At 45.0% G+C, this 13,458-nt stretch overlaps 1 long non-coding RNA gene across 2 annotated transcripts in view; it reads right to left on the reverse strand.

The window, feature by feature from the left end:
* The window catches only part of LOC138802859 (uncharacterized), a 38,919-nt gene that overhangs the window by 21,879 nt on the left and 3,582 nt on the right, over positions 1 to 13,458 (reverse strand). For both annotated transcript variants that reach the window (XR_011364820.1, XR_011364819.1), the window contains one exon: positions 1,861 to 1,935. This is a non-coding gene — a long non-coding RNA (uncharacterized lncRNA). The remainder of the gene's footprint in view (positions 1 to 1,860; positions 1,936 to 13,458) is intronic.

The raw sequence follows: 13,458 nt of genomic DNA on the forward strand, positions 1-13,458 counted from the left end.
TCTGGCTGAGCGAAATTGCCGTATATTTGGGTTTGACTGAACCCGAAAGCTTGGCATTTGACTCCCAGTGGCTGAAGAAGTTGGATGCCGCCCTAGGGAGTCCTGGAAAGCATGGATACAACCATAGGCTGCCCATTTCATAACTGCATTAGGGCTGCATCCAACTTCTCCAGCTGCCTGGATGGAGATAATTGACAGCATGCTTTCATGCGCTACTCCCTGCTTGTTCTCTTGGTTGGTGAGGGTCTCATCATGACCCAGACTGATCAAAACTTTTGATCATCAACCTGCAAGTGCCAGGACCTACCGTACATACTCCCCCTATCGTTCACACGACAAAAAACTCCTTTACAGATTGTTAAAAAAAAGAAAAAAAGAGGTTCTTAGCAAACTATTTGATCAAATACAGCGTACCATCTCACTATGCTAGGTGAACCTTGCCGAGACGGTTCCTATCTGTGACCTCTCTTGGGTTAGCATTAGGTTTACATAACTGGGCATGTAGGATCCAACTAAACTCTGTTTAAAACACCCACATGAGATGGGTCGAGTGCACGGCCAGAAGGAGGTAGCCACCCCTCCCCCATATGTAACACAATAAAAAATAAAAAAACAGCCGGCACTCCAATACCATTGTTCACACTATGCAGTTTGCATGCTGCTGTGGCTAATATACAGACAAAAAACGGAAAGTACAACAGCAACTTACTATATATACTTTTTTTTTATTATGTCCTGTGACCTGTCAAAAGTTTTTGTAATGATTAGAGAGTCTTTTGTGCAACAACAATCACCGCCTCTCTGCAGGACATATGATGAGTGTCTGATTGGTCTGTTTCCTGGAACCCCACAGATCACAAAACCAGGAGTTCGGGAATGTTTCAGTAAAGATATTCTTTATTACTAGGTATAATTTGAGCTTTAAAGCCTGACATTTTTTTGGCAACATAAACTCACATGCTGGCAAAGCAGCTAAAAAGTAATTATCTTTTTTTTTTGTATAATTTTTTTTTCCCTTTATTTTGTAAATTTTGACAATAAACATAAGGACTGCAGAGGGAAAAACCTGCAGACAAAAAAAACTGTTCTATGACAGGAACGGAAATGAGACACGTGGAAGTTCCATCAACATAGATGTAGCGTGCAATGACCAGAATGCAAAGGGAGAGAACATGTGTACCACGTCTGACTCATTAGGGAGAATGACCATAAAAAAGTCTGGATGTGAAACTACTAATTAGAAAAATAAAAGAATCAGAAATCTGGGCTGGAAAGGGAACAAACGAAAAGTTGAATGGAGTCCAGAACAGGTGCAGAGTAGATAAGCGTAAAAGAAGAAAGTGGAGAAGATGGACAAGAAAATGGAGGTGGTGGTGGTGGTGGTGGTGGGGGGAGGGGGAGGGATAAAAGGGGAAGGAAAAAAATAATAAATTAATGGGGAGAAAAATTGGCATGGATGTAGGTGGGGGAGGCTTAAGTGGGGGGATGGTAGTAGTGGTTTTGTGGGGGTTAGTTGTGATTAATTATTGAAGTTTGGAAACATGAACCAGAGTCCAGGGGGAGCTAAAAGAGACTCACACAGCAAAGCAGTTACCGCCTTCATTTTCTATATGTCATCCACCAAATAGAATTTTATTAGAAATTTGTTATAATTTACCTTGCTTTGTAAACAGGGGATGTGAGGCTAACAATGGTAACGTTTAGACGGTTCAGTGATTGTTTGTGGAGCCATCAAGGCTGAATAAATGAGCACCGATCGCAGAGATCATTCTCCTCCTCTTCCCGTCAGTGAATGCCAAAGTGCCTTCAGCCAACCACTAGCCACAAACACACTCAGTGATACAGTAGCATATACATTACCTAAGACGTCCTAAATAAACAACCTAGTGCAGAGCAGATCTAGTAGCTGGGGCTCAGCTCACCCCTCCTCTACTCCTGTAAAGAGAAAAACATGAGTATATACAATTCCCATATGGGCTAAGGCCCAGTTCCATCATGTTGAGGACGACATAATAATTTGCACAGAAGCATATGCATACATAACCAATTAAACTATCTACGTGAGTTCACCTCCTACACTGCCAACAGAGTTACTAAATCAGCACTAACATCCAACTCCATTGCACATTTACTGGAGGCTGTACTGAAAGTGTGCAATACAGATCAAATCACGGTGGTACTTGGATCTATTCATGTGCAATCGTTTTGAGTTCCTATCATTAGAGAGAGAAGTATATAAGCTTTCTACACGCACAATGAAATGACATTGGAAGACTTTGTGACAGCCATGTTTATTAGGCCTCGGTGACTTGTTTAAATCAGTTTATTGTACCAGACTTTCTTGGCCATAACTCAGTGCGGAAGCTTTAGTGACTACTATCTGTATGGAATAAGAGTCATCAGTTATGTTTGTCTGCAATGAGGTACTGATATATATAATACTCCTAGAAGACCCTCCCCATCTATGGCACTTTTTTCTGCGACTGATTTGCGCCCCCCCCCCCATTATAGTCTATGGAGGCTGCCTGTCTATAAGCAAACCACTCCCTTATTTGAATTAAGAGCACTTTTTAAGTTGAAACCCCCTTGAAAAGACCACACATTGGACTTACATGTGCTCTGAGTGATCCGAAAGTAGATCTAGACTGTGCTAGATCACCAAACTGGAGCAAGATGGAGGAGACCTGGAAGGGACATCTAGGGAAAGATGCTGCCAGCATTGTACTGCACTAATGCAAGTTATCAGCAAGCCTTACTGGATAGTGGGCAGGAGGTTGTCAGAATCTCATGTCACGCTTCAATGGAGCCATACTGGGCACTAATAATACTGTGAGTCATACTGGGGACCAAGAAAGAGTAGGGAACCATGCTGGGAACTACAAATAATATATTTAACCATGCAGGTTACTAGGAATGACATGGAAAGCCACGATGAGGATTATAAATTAAATGGGGAGACATGCTGGGGACTAGGAATAGGATGAGGGGCCATAAGGGGGATTAGCAGTGATATGGGGAGACATGCTGAGGACCAGGAATGAGATGAAGAGCCACAATGAGAATTAGAAATGGAATGGGGAGACATGCTGGGGACTAGGAATAGGATGAGGGGCCATGATAGGGATTAGCAGTGATATGGGGAGACATGCTGGGGACTAGGAATAGGATGAGGGGCCATGATAGGGATTAGCAGTGATATGGGGAGACATGCTGGGGACTAGGAATAAGATGGGGAACCATGCTGGTAACTAGGAATGAAATGGGGAACCATGCTGGTAACTAGGAATGAGATGGGGAACCATGCTGGGGGCTAGGAATGAGATGGGGAACCATGCTGGGGGCTAGGAATGAGATGGGGAGCCATGCTGGGGACTAGGAATGAGATGGGGAGCCATGCTGGTAACTAGGAATGAGATGGGGAACCATGCTGGTAACTAGGAATGAGATGGGGAACCATGCTGGTAACTAGGAATGAGATGGGGAGCCATGCTGGGGACTAGGAATGAGATGGGGAGCCATGCTGGGGACTAGGAATGAGATGGGGAGCCATGCTGGTAACTAGGAATGAGATGGGGAACCATGCTGGTAACTAGGAATGAGATGGGAAGCCATGCTGGTAACTAGGAATGAGATGGGGAACTATGCTGGTAACTAGGAATGAGATGGGGAACTATGCTGGGGACTAGGAATGAGATGGGGAACCATGCTGGTAACTAGGAATGAGATGGGGAACCATTCTGTAACTAGGAATGAGATGGGGAACCATGCTGGGGACTAGGAATGAGATGGGGAACCATGCTGGTAACTAGGAATGAGATGGGAAGCTATGTTGGTAACTAGGAATGAGATGGGAAGCTATGCTGGTAACTAGGAATGAGATGGGAAGCCATTCTGTAACTAGGAATGAGATGGGGAACCATGCTGGTAACTAGGAATGAGATGGGGAACCATGCTGGTAACTAGGAATGAGATGGGGAGCCATGCTGGGGACTAGGAATGAGATGGGAAGCCATTCTGTAACTAGGAATGAGATGGGGAACCATGCTGGTAACTAGGAATGAGATGGGGAACCATGCTGGTAACTAGGAATGAGATGGGGAGCCATGCTGGGGACTAGGAATGAGATGGGAAGCCATTCTGTAACTAGGAATGAGATGGGGAACCAAGCTGGGGACTAGAAATGAGATGGGGAACCATGCTGGTAACTAGGAATGAGATGGGAAGCTATGCTGGTAACTAGGAATGAGATGGGAAGCCATTCTGTAACTAGGAATGAGATGGGGAACCATGCTGGTAACTAGGAATGAGATGGGGAGCCATGCTGGGGACTAGGAATGAGATGGGGAGCCATGCTGGGGACTAGGAAGGAGATGGGAAGCCATTCTGTAACTAGGAATGAGATGGGGAACCAAGCTGGGGACTAGAAATGAGATGGGGAGCCATGCTGGGGACTAGGAATGAGATGGGGAGCCATGCTGGGGACTAGGAATGAGATGGGGAGCCATGCTGGTAACTAGGAATGAGATGGGGAACCATGCTGGGGACTAGGAATGAGATGGATAACCATGCTGGGGACTAGGAATGAGATGGGAATGATATATATATATATATACACACTATTTAAGCCACCAACATGGCCCGAGAGTAATAGAATGAACTGTTAACCCTTAGCGCAGTTGTTATGTGTGTTTTTGCTCTGGATTATTGCTTTCACCACTCTGTGTAACGTGTAAAAAAATTACACCAATAAAGTTACTTTATTCAAAAAATGATTGCTTCCATAGAGTAAAAAAATGTATAAATGACACACCACATGATATAGCACTTATAATTACACACAAGCTCTCCCCTACCCCCGGTATATACTGTCACTGCTATATCCTGATGTGCTAAGCCTAGGCGTGCAGTAACCATGGAGTCTACCAAGTGACCTGCTCCTACAAGCACTGACTTCACAGGACCATCATGTCAGTGACAGCAACCGGCTAGTGGCAGGTGAAAATAATTTGCTCTCCATTGGTAAAAGATGCTTCACGCCATGATCTGTGAAGATTGGGATGGCCCTTCTACCTCCCTGCTAACAGGGTCCGCTGTGTAGAGCACAGTACAGTCTCTATAAATAAAACCAATTGCTGTGCCCTGACAGTGCTGGGGATTATATACCAACCCAGTGTATACATGTAATGGTATCTAAAGGAGGCAGGTGTCCCCTAAAAGGCTCAGTACATAAAATATACAATAGAATTAAAAACAACAATACAATATACAATAATACATGTTATATAATAAAATACACATTTCTGTCACCATTACAGCATGTACAATAAATGGAGCCACATATTTATGCAATAAAAAGTGAAAAATAAAAAAACTTCTAAAAGTCATTCATAACCTATTTTATCTATTTTAGTCTTAAGCCCCTATTACACAGGGCGACGAGAGGGAGCAAGCGAGCGCCGACCTGTCAGGTCCCTGCTGCTGGCGCTATTATAAGTGTCAGCAGCAAGCTTGTAAGAACAAAGGGGGGCCGCAGGGAGGTGGTGTGGGGGGTGGGGTGCAGCTGTAGCAGCTCTCCTTCCCTTACTATAATACTCCAGCTGGACAGAGATATGTGTGCTACCAAACTACAAAAAGAACAAGATGGCTAACCACAGGGCAGGTATTTTCTAGAGATGAGCGAATCTCGAGCACGCTCGGTCATCTGAACCCGAGAATACGGCATATGAATACCGGTGGCTGAAAAAGTTGGTTGGAGCCCTTAGGGAGTCTGGGAAAACATGAATACAGCCTGTGCTTGTATCCATGCAGCTTGTGGCAAACTCGTGGCCCTCCAGCTGTTGCATTTGTGTTACTATCTCAAAGGTTGTGTTCGCTCTATGGATCCGACCCCCCAAACACACAAGCATACACCCTCCAGCAACTGCAGATTGCATGTTTAAAGGGGAACTATCAGCAGGTTAGACAAATCTAACCTGCTGACAGCCCACTAAGTATGTGTGTTACCTTCCTCCTCTGCGCGTCCCCGTGCAGTTAGTAGTTAAATCCAGTGCCCAGAGCACTGTTAGGAGCACTGCCTGCCGCCATTGCTCCGATCTGGCCCATCCGCTCTATTGATTATCATTAGAGGGAGTGGGCCGGTTTGACGAGATGGGGGTGGGGCAGTGCTCCTAACAGTGCTCCGGGCTGTGGATTCAACTACTAACTGCACAGGGATGGCACTGAGGAGGAAGGTAAGAGACTTTGTCTAACCTGCTGATAGTTCCCCTATAATATGATTAATTAATAGCGGAGTCAGTAACTTAGTAACATTAATAATGATTAAAGGGGTACTCTGGCAAAAATCTCTTTCTTTTACATCAACTGGTTTTACAAAGTTATATAAATTTGTAATGGACTTCTATTTAAAAATCTCCAGTCTTTTAGTACTTATCAGCTGCTGTATGTCCTGCAGGAAGTGCTCTCTGCTGCCACCTCTGTCCATGTCAGGAACTGTCCAGAGCAGGAGAGGTTTTCTATGGGGATTTGCTCCTGCTCTGGACAGTTCCTGATATGGACAGAGGTGTCAGCAGAGAGCACTTCCTGCAGGACATACAGCAGCTGATAAGTACTGGAAGATTGAAGATTTTTAAATAGAAGTAAATTACAAATCTATATACCTCTTTAATAGTAAGTCTAGTTGTCTCATCTTTACACACCTATATTCTTGTCTAATAGGACTACAGATAACGGACATACATGTCTCGCAGTGGGTAAATAATCTACTACATCAAGTGAAACGCTGAATTCCCGGTACGGGGGAAAAAAATTGCAGTCTGGCTGGCTAATTTAAGACATGCAGCAAGAGATGTCAGGATAACAGGTGGTTAATGTCGCTGAACATCAGGCGTTCTCCTAACAAAGACTTGTGAATTCATGTCAGATCATCAAGGACACAACTTATTAAGGTATACAGCTTTAATTAAAAAGCACTATGCGGATTTAGGTAGAAGGATAGATAATGATGGTCTTTAAATATAAATAAAGCGAAAGCCTGATCAAAGAAAATGTAATGATTATAGATTCCATTAGATTACATACAGTAAATGGGGATTTGTGACTATTGAAATGTGGACCCACCTTCCATAGTCAATTACTTCCATTCATTTATATAGAGACAGCATACTCTGCAGCCCTGGTATCGTCCTCTGTTTCCTAATGGGCTCATAATTCTCCTATTATAGCATCTACTTACTAATGTCATTGGATGAAGTATGGGAGGAAACTGGCGTGCTGAGAGAAAACCAGGGCTAACCAGAGATGAGCGATCCTCGAGCACGCACAGGTTCGTCGGCACCCGAGCGTGCGGCAATTGTTTACCGGTGGCTAAAGAAGTTGGATGCATCTCTAGGCTATGTTAACACTACGTAAGAGACCGGCCATTTCGTGACCCCGGCAGGGTCACGGAACGGCCGGTCTCTGGCAACAACGGCCGTACTTTCATGTAGTGTGAACATAGCCCTAAGGGGCGGGAGTTAACGTTTAATAGTCGTAAGGGCTATAGGGGTATACCTGCCAATATAAAGAGATAGTTCACCAATTTATTTATTTTTTTTTTCCAGATCAATTGGTGCCAGAGATTTGTAATTTACTTCAATTAAAAAAGTCTTACATTACTTTTCAGCTACTGCATGTCCTGTAGAAAGTGGTGCATTCTTTCCAGTCTGGAGAGCAGGAGAGGTTTTCTTAGGGGAATTGCTCCTACTCTGGACAGTTCCTGACATGGACAGAGGTGGCAGCAGAGAGCACCATGTCAGACTGGAAAGAATACACCACTACCTGCAGGACATACAGCAGCTAATAAGTACTGGAAGACTTGACATTTTTTTTTAATAGAAGTAAATTACAAACCTCTGCCACTTTCTGCCAACAGTTGATTTGAAAGAAAAGAATTTTTGGTGAGCTACCCCTTTAATGAAAGTCAGTTACTAAAGCTGCAATAGCTTACAGTCTAGGAGAAGAGTGTTGGAGACAAAAGGTATATATGTATATGTATGCTCTACTCAGCTAAGCATGCATGTGTTCTGCATAGGGAGAAGGATGTAAGCTATATTTACCTTGAGGACTAGAAAATCAGCCATGCTGAAATCCAGCTTCTTGGTCCTTCTCTCTGCTCTAAGGGGGGAGTTGGAGGGGACCCTTTTACTTTAGATGGTCACCACACAGTTTGGCCAGGGAAAACTTCAATCTATAGCTCTGTTTGTAGACATGGTGCCTGGTTACTGCAGCTCAGCCCCTGTTCAGTTCAGTGGGAGCCCAGTACCACTGCTATACAGGGCCGATTCTGGGGTCTCTGCCGCCTCAGGCGGCCGCCCCCTCACTAGCAACAACCCTCCCCCCCCCCGCCGTAACTGAATCACCCGCGCCTGCACAACCCCCCCCTCCCCGGCCGGCCCTGCAGCTACTCACCTGTCCTGCAGCAGCCGTCCGGTCCCGCCGCCAACGCTCACCGCTGTCCCGCGCCGTCAGTCAGCAGCTGTCATCTCCGCCAACGCTCACCGTTGTCTTCCCGGCCCTGCAGCCGCTCACCTGTCCTGCCGCCGATGGGTTGTCCTGCCTCCAACGCTCACCGCTGTTCCCTTCCGTGCTCCCGCGCCGTCAGCCAGCAGCTGTGATCGCCATTCAGCGAGTCGTAAGTGCCCGGGGTCAGCAGGGGCCGTGATGCCCCCACTGACCCCGGGCACTCATGACTCGCTGGAGGGCGATGACAGCTGCTGGCTGACGGCGCGGGACAGCGGTGAGTGTTGGCGACGGGACAGCTGCGGCAGGACAGGTGAGCGGCTGCAGGGCCGGGAAGACAGCGGTGAGCGTTGGCGACGGGACAGCTGCGGCAGGACAGGTGAGCGGCTGCAGGGCTGCTGTCTGCCGCCCCCTGCAGGGGCGCAGAATCTGCCGCCTGAGGCGGAATACTCATTCCGCCTCATGGCAGAAACGGCCCTGCTGCTATACAAGCTATGAAGCGGATGCTTTTGGCTCCACATAGTCTTTACATCCTGGTGGCTGTGCAGAACAGCTGATAGCAGGTTGCCAGGTCTTAGCTATTGATGTCTGACATAGTAACATTGTAAATAAGGTTGAAAGAAGACAAGAGTCCATCAGGTTCAATCTAGGGAAACCCTACTGTGTTGATCCAGGGAAGGCAAAAACCCCTATAAGGCAAATGCCAATTGCCCCATCTCAGGGAGAAAACTCCCTCCCGACTCCAATGGCAATGAGAACAATCCCTGGATCAACGTATCACCGGAAATCTAACGCCCATAACTTATATAATATTTTTCAAGAAAAGCTTCCAGGTCTCCCTTCAATTTATTTAGTGAATTAGCCATGACAACATCATGTGGCAGAGAGTTCCACAGTCTTACCGCTCGTACAGTAAAGAACCCGCGTCGATGCTGATGATGATAAAATCTTCTTTCCTCTAGACGTAGAGGATGCCCCCTTGTCATGGTTACAGACCTAGGAGTAAAAAGACCACTACAAAGACCTCTGTACTGTCCATTCATATATTTGTACATTGTGATCAGATCGCCCCTAAGATGTCTTTTTTCTAGTGTAAATAACCCCAAGCTTGATAACCTGTCCTGGTACTGTAACTACAACCGTGAGGACCGCCTGGAAAACTGGGATACAGCCTATGGCTGTATCCCAGTTTTCCAGGCAGTCCTCAGGCTGTATCCACCCTCTCCACGGAGCGGGCAGACAGCGGGAATCAGAAGCCAAGAGTTCAGGTTCATACGAACCCGAACCTCGGACGGTTCGCTCATCTCTAGTATCAACCACAGCAAAGACAATCCACAGAAATATTGTTTTGCTTGTTTGAGGCGGAAACAGGTTGTGCTGTCAAATCTCAAAAATGGCCATTTTACTTTATGTAGATATTGCTGACATCTGATCGCTGGGAGGTATGAGAAGCCGAATGTGACATGAATGTTGAGCTTATATTTATAGGCAGAACCTGAACATGACTGACAGATTCCCAGTAATAGGCAGTTATGCTATGAATGCAGACAACACAATGGCGGCAATAAAAATCTGCAGAAAATAAGTGCAGAAAAGAATTGGCAAAGCTACTATGTATATATTATATGTCATTGGTATGAAATGTTGCCGTACATGAGGATATACCTGGGGATGATAAACTAAGAGAGTAGTGAGAGAAGGATTCAGCTAAGGTGAAGGCCCCTTTCCATGCACTAAGGTCTGTAACTTTGTAGCTTTGCATGAAAATCGATTGTGATGAGCTCCCCCGTGCCTCCTCGGGGAGGCAATTACTAATTTTATGGTAACGCTCTTCTTGCAGGTGTCTCAGCATTCACGTTCAGGCTTAATATAGCAATTGGGTTAATAGTTTGATCAATAAATTGATATCATTTTGTATCGATTTTCAACTTTGGCACGTTCTGGAGCTGATAAGGTTTATAGACTGTGCATAACTGGTATAGAAGTAGCAGTCAAATCTAACTCCTCATTTATAATATGGATGATCCTCGTTTCAACCAAAAAATTCCAAAACAATATTTTTTTTTTTGCAGTGCCGTGAGGTTTTAAAGGAATGAACCACATTTGTAAGAAAAGACGCTCTAGGTCAGGGTTGTCAAACTCAAATAGACAGTGGGCCAAAATTAAAAACTTGGACAAAGTTGCGGGCCAACCTTGATAATTATTGAAGCGCATAAGCAGCATATCAGGAACTTTTAGATGTCAGGGAGCCTGGGTAGCAGCAGAAAAGGAACAGTAGAGAATTTGGTATAGTAGGAAAAGTACAATTTTTTCCCCCTAAATCTGGACCGTTAAAGTGTGTCTAGCACTTCTTTTGACATGTCGTAGAGGCGAACAACTGATAGAATGAGTGGGGAGAGAGATCTTCTCAGCCTGCAATCTGTGGACACAATCAAGACAGTCCCATAGACTTACATTTAGAGTCTGTCTTTGTCATGTGGCTCCTTCTAACAATCTGTGACCTGTCAAGTTTTTAAAGTGACAGTACCCATTTAAGTCCTAGTCACTCTGCTCTGAAATCTTTCTCAAAAAGGAACTCCAAGGCCGACATGTTTTTTCAGATATGTTGTCAAAGCTTTTCTTCTGGGTTTATATAGACATGAAGGGGCTGAGAATTTGAAACACAAAGCTCTGCAATAGAAACTAGGGCTGCAAAAATCATTAAATGTCCCCCCCCCCCCACTAATATTAGGAATATGCGGAAAAAGAAGTAAGAAGCTCTGTATGTGAAGGACAAATGAAATCTGATAAATAATGCACGCTCTCCTGGTGTCTGCAGCCTTTCACCTCCCATCTTCTCATACAGAGCTCTGTTCAGATACAGCTGGGCAGAAAACTGAAAAATGGTGGTTCTTTTGGGCACAGGAACCCTCTTTATGGACCCCAGTGGATGGATCTCATGTGTCACTGAGGATGAACCAAACATGGACTCCAGCATGCAGTTTCAAAGAACTTTAATTGCTTGTGATGTGTTTGGAGAAAGCATACATTGAAGACATGGAATCGCAGGAAGTGAGTGCCAGGTAGCAGAAGTCTAAAAGGGGTTGTCCAAGGAGCAGAAGATGGCTAAAGCCTTCTGCTACCTGGCTCTCACGTCCTATAAATCTGCAGCTTGGAAGGCTTTCTTATGTAGCGATGACGGGTGTACATATACTGATCATCGCATGCAGGCGACATAACATCAAGTTGTTCTGTTTCTGAACCATGGTAACGCCTTAACAGGTGGTATCTTTGCAGACCCTCCAGAAGTGTAAGGCCTACCAACACAGAGTGGTATACCCCTGCAAGTAACACCTAAGTGGGGCCAACTGGGGCGAATTGAGATAAGAGTAACCTGGCTTTTGGTTGATCAATGGAGCATGTATGGTCCCCAGGGTGGCAGAGCCTCAGTGGGCCAAGTCACTTGAGACATCACTAACATACACAAACACACATTATTGACACTGACTCACTGACGTGCAGCACTTGCAGCTCAGTCTTCTCCCTCTTTCTGTAAGGTTGAGGACCTTTGGGTCATGTAATCAGGTCCTTCACCCTTTTCTCTCTCTGTGCAGGTCCTGCTCCATCTCTTGTGTCTTCTAATGTTCAGCCTCTCCCCCTGCACTACAGTGAGGGGGCTGAACACTAGAACACTGGCTCATCTCCCTCTCTGGGCCCCTAGAGGTGCTGTGGGCCCTGGCAGTTGCCCAGGTAAGCCCTGTGCTGACGTCGGCCCTGATGGTCCCCTTCCCTAGTGGTAGCATAACTGCTCAACTCTGAAACCACCTCATATGTACTATCTTGGATCAAGGGTGTTCATACTATAAGACAGATGAGGTTGCTATGGGACCCTTGGAGAGTCTTGGCCCAGTCCCATTCCATTTGCCATTGGTGAGAAACTGTGCAGGACTCCTCTACCCAGAGAACTGCATTGTCAGGAAAAAATAGTATTGGGACATATGCCACTGGCAATACGCTTTCAGTAACTGTGTGAAGAACCTTTATTCAGCCAACAGTCATCTCACCCATACACATGACTGTTGGCACCACTGCCGACTATGCTGTCTATAGGGAGAGGAGGGGAAGCCACAGCCACCTAGAGCAAATTCTCCACGCCCAGTCCTTCTCTCTATCATGGAGAACAGTTGGAAGGCTGTCGTACACCTTAGAAAGTCAGCTAAACCATTCATCAAACTTTAGATAAGGTCTATGGACACCATTACAGTATAGAAGAAGGGCAAATAAACCCCAGATTAAAATCAGTGTTATGGGAGACCTTTTTCGATTTATTCTGTGGGCACCTTGCCATTGTCTGCATGGAGAGAAGCATGTGGGTTAGCCAGTCTCCAGAATAAGTGTGGTGAACACCATAGAACAACATAGACGTGTAATATTATTTATATATATATTTATTTTACATTGTTAATGTACATGAAAGAGTCTTTTATACATTTTTTAAGCTAAGTCCCTTTTAACGTGAGCGTCTAGAGGCGTATGTCCAGCCTGCTTTTAGCTGACGGAAAGGAAAAAGTCAATCGAATTGCAATGTGTTCTACAGAGATATACAGTAGTGCACCTCTGAATACATGACTTTTTAGTGAATAGGCTAAAGCAGCACAGCCCGAATGCTAAGGAAGTCACGACTCTTCCCTAGTTTGCTATATGTCTTCCTAGCTTATTGGCCTGGCCTCTTGATGAAAGTTGCTGGGAAAACTCTTCTTCAGAAATCCACGTCTATGAAAAAATTGCCCATTTATCTAGATCCCATTTTTCAGTTCCAGCATATACTTTTTAGATCTTTACTTTTGGCATATACTATACACACCAGGCACTTTCTTTCAGAGACGGACTCCTCTCAAAAAAATATTTTTGATGTTTGTTTAAAAAAAGGTTTCACGGAATTAGTTTATATAACTGAGTTGGAATGAACTGCTATTTCATTTA

The sequence above is a fragment of the Dendropsophus ebraccatus genome, chromosome 10 (assembly GCF_027789765.1).
Source record: "Dendropsophus ebraccatus isolate aDenEbr1 chromosome 10, aDenEbr1.pat, whole genome shotgun sequence".
NCBI classification, from domain to species: Eukaryota; Metazoa; Chordata; class Amphibia; order Anura; family Hylidae; genus Dendropsophus; species Dendropsophus ebraccatus.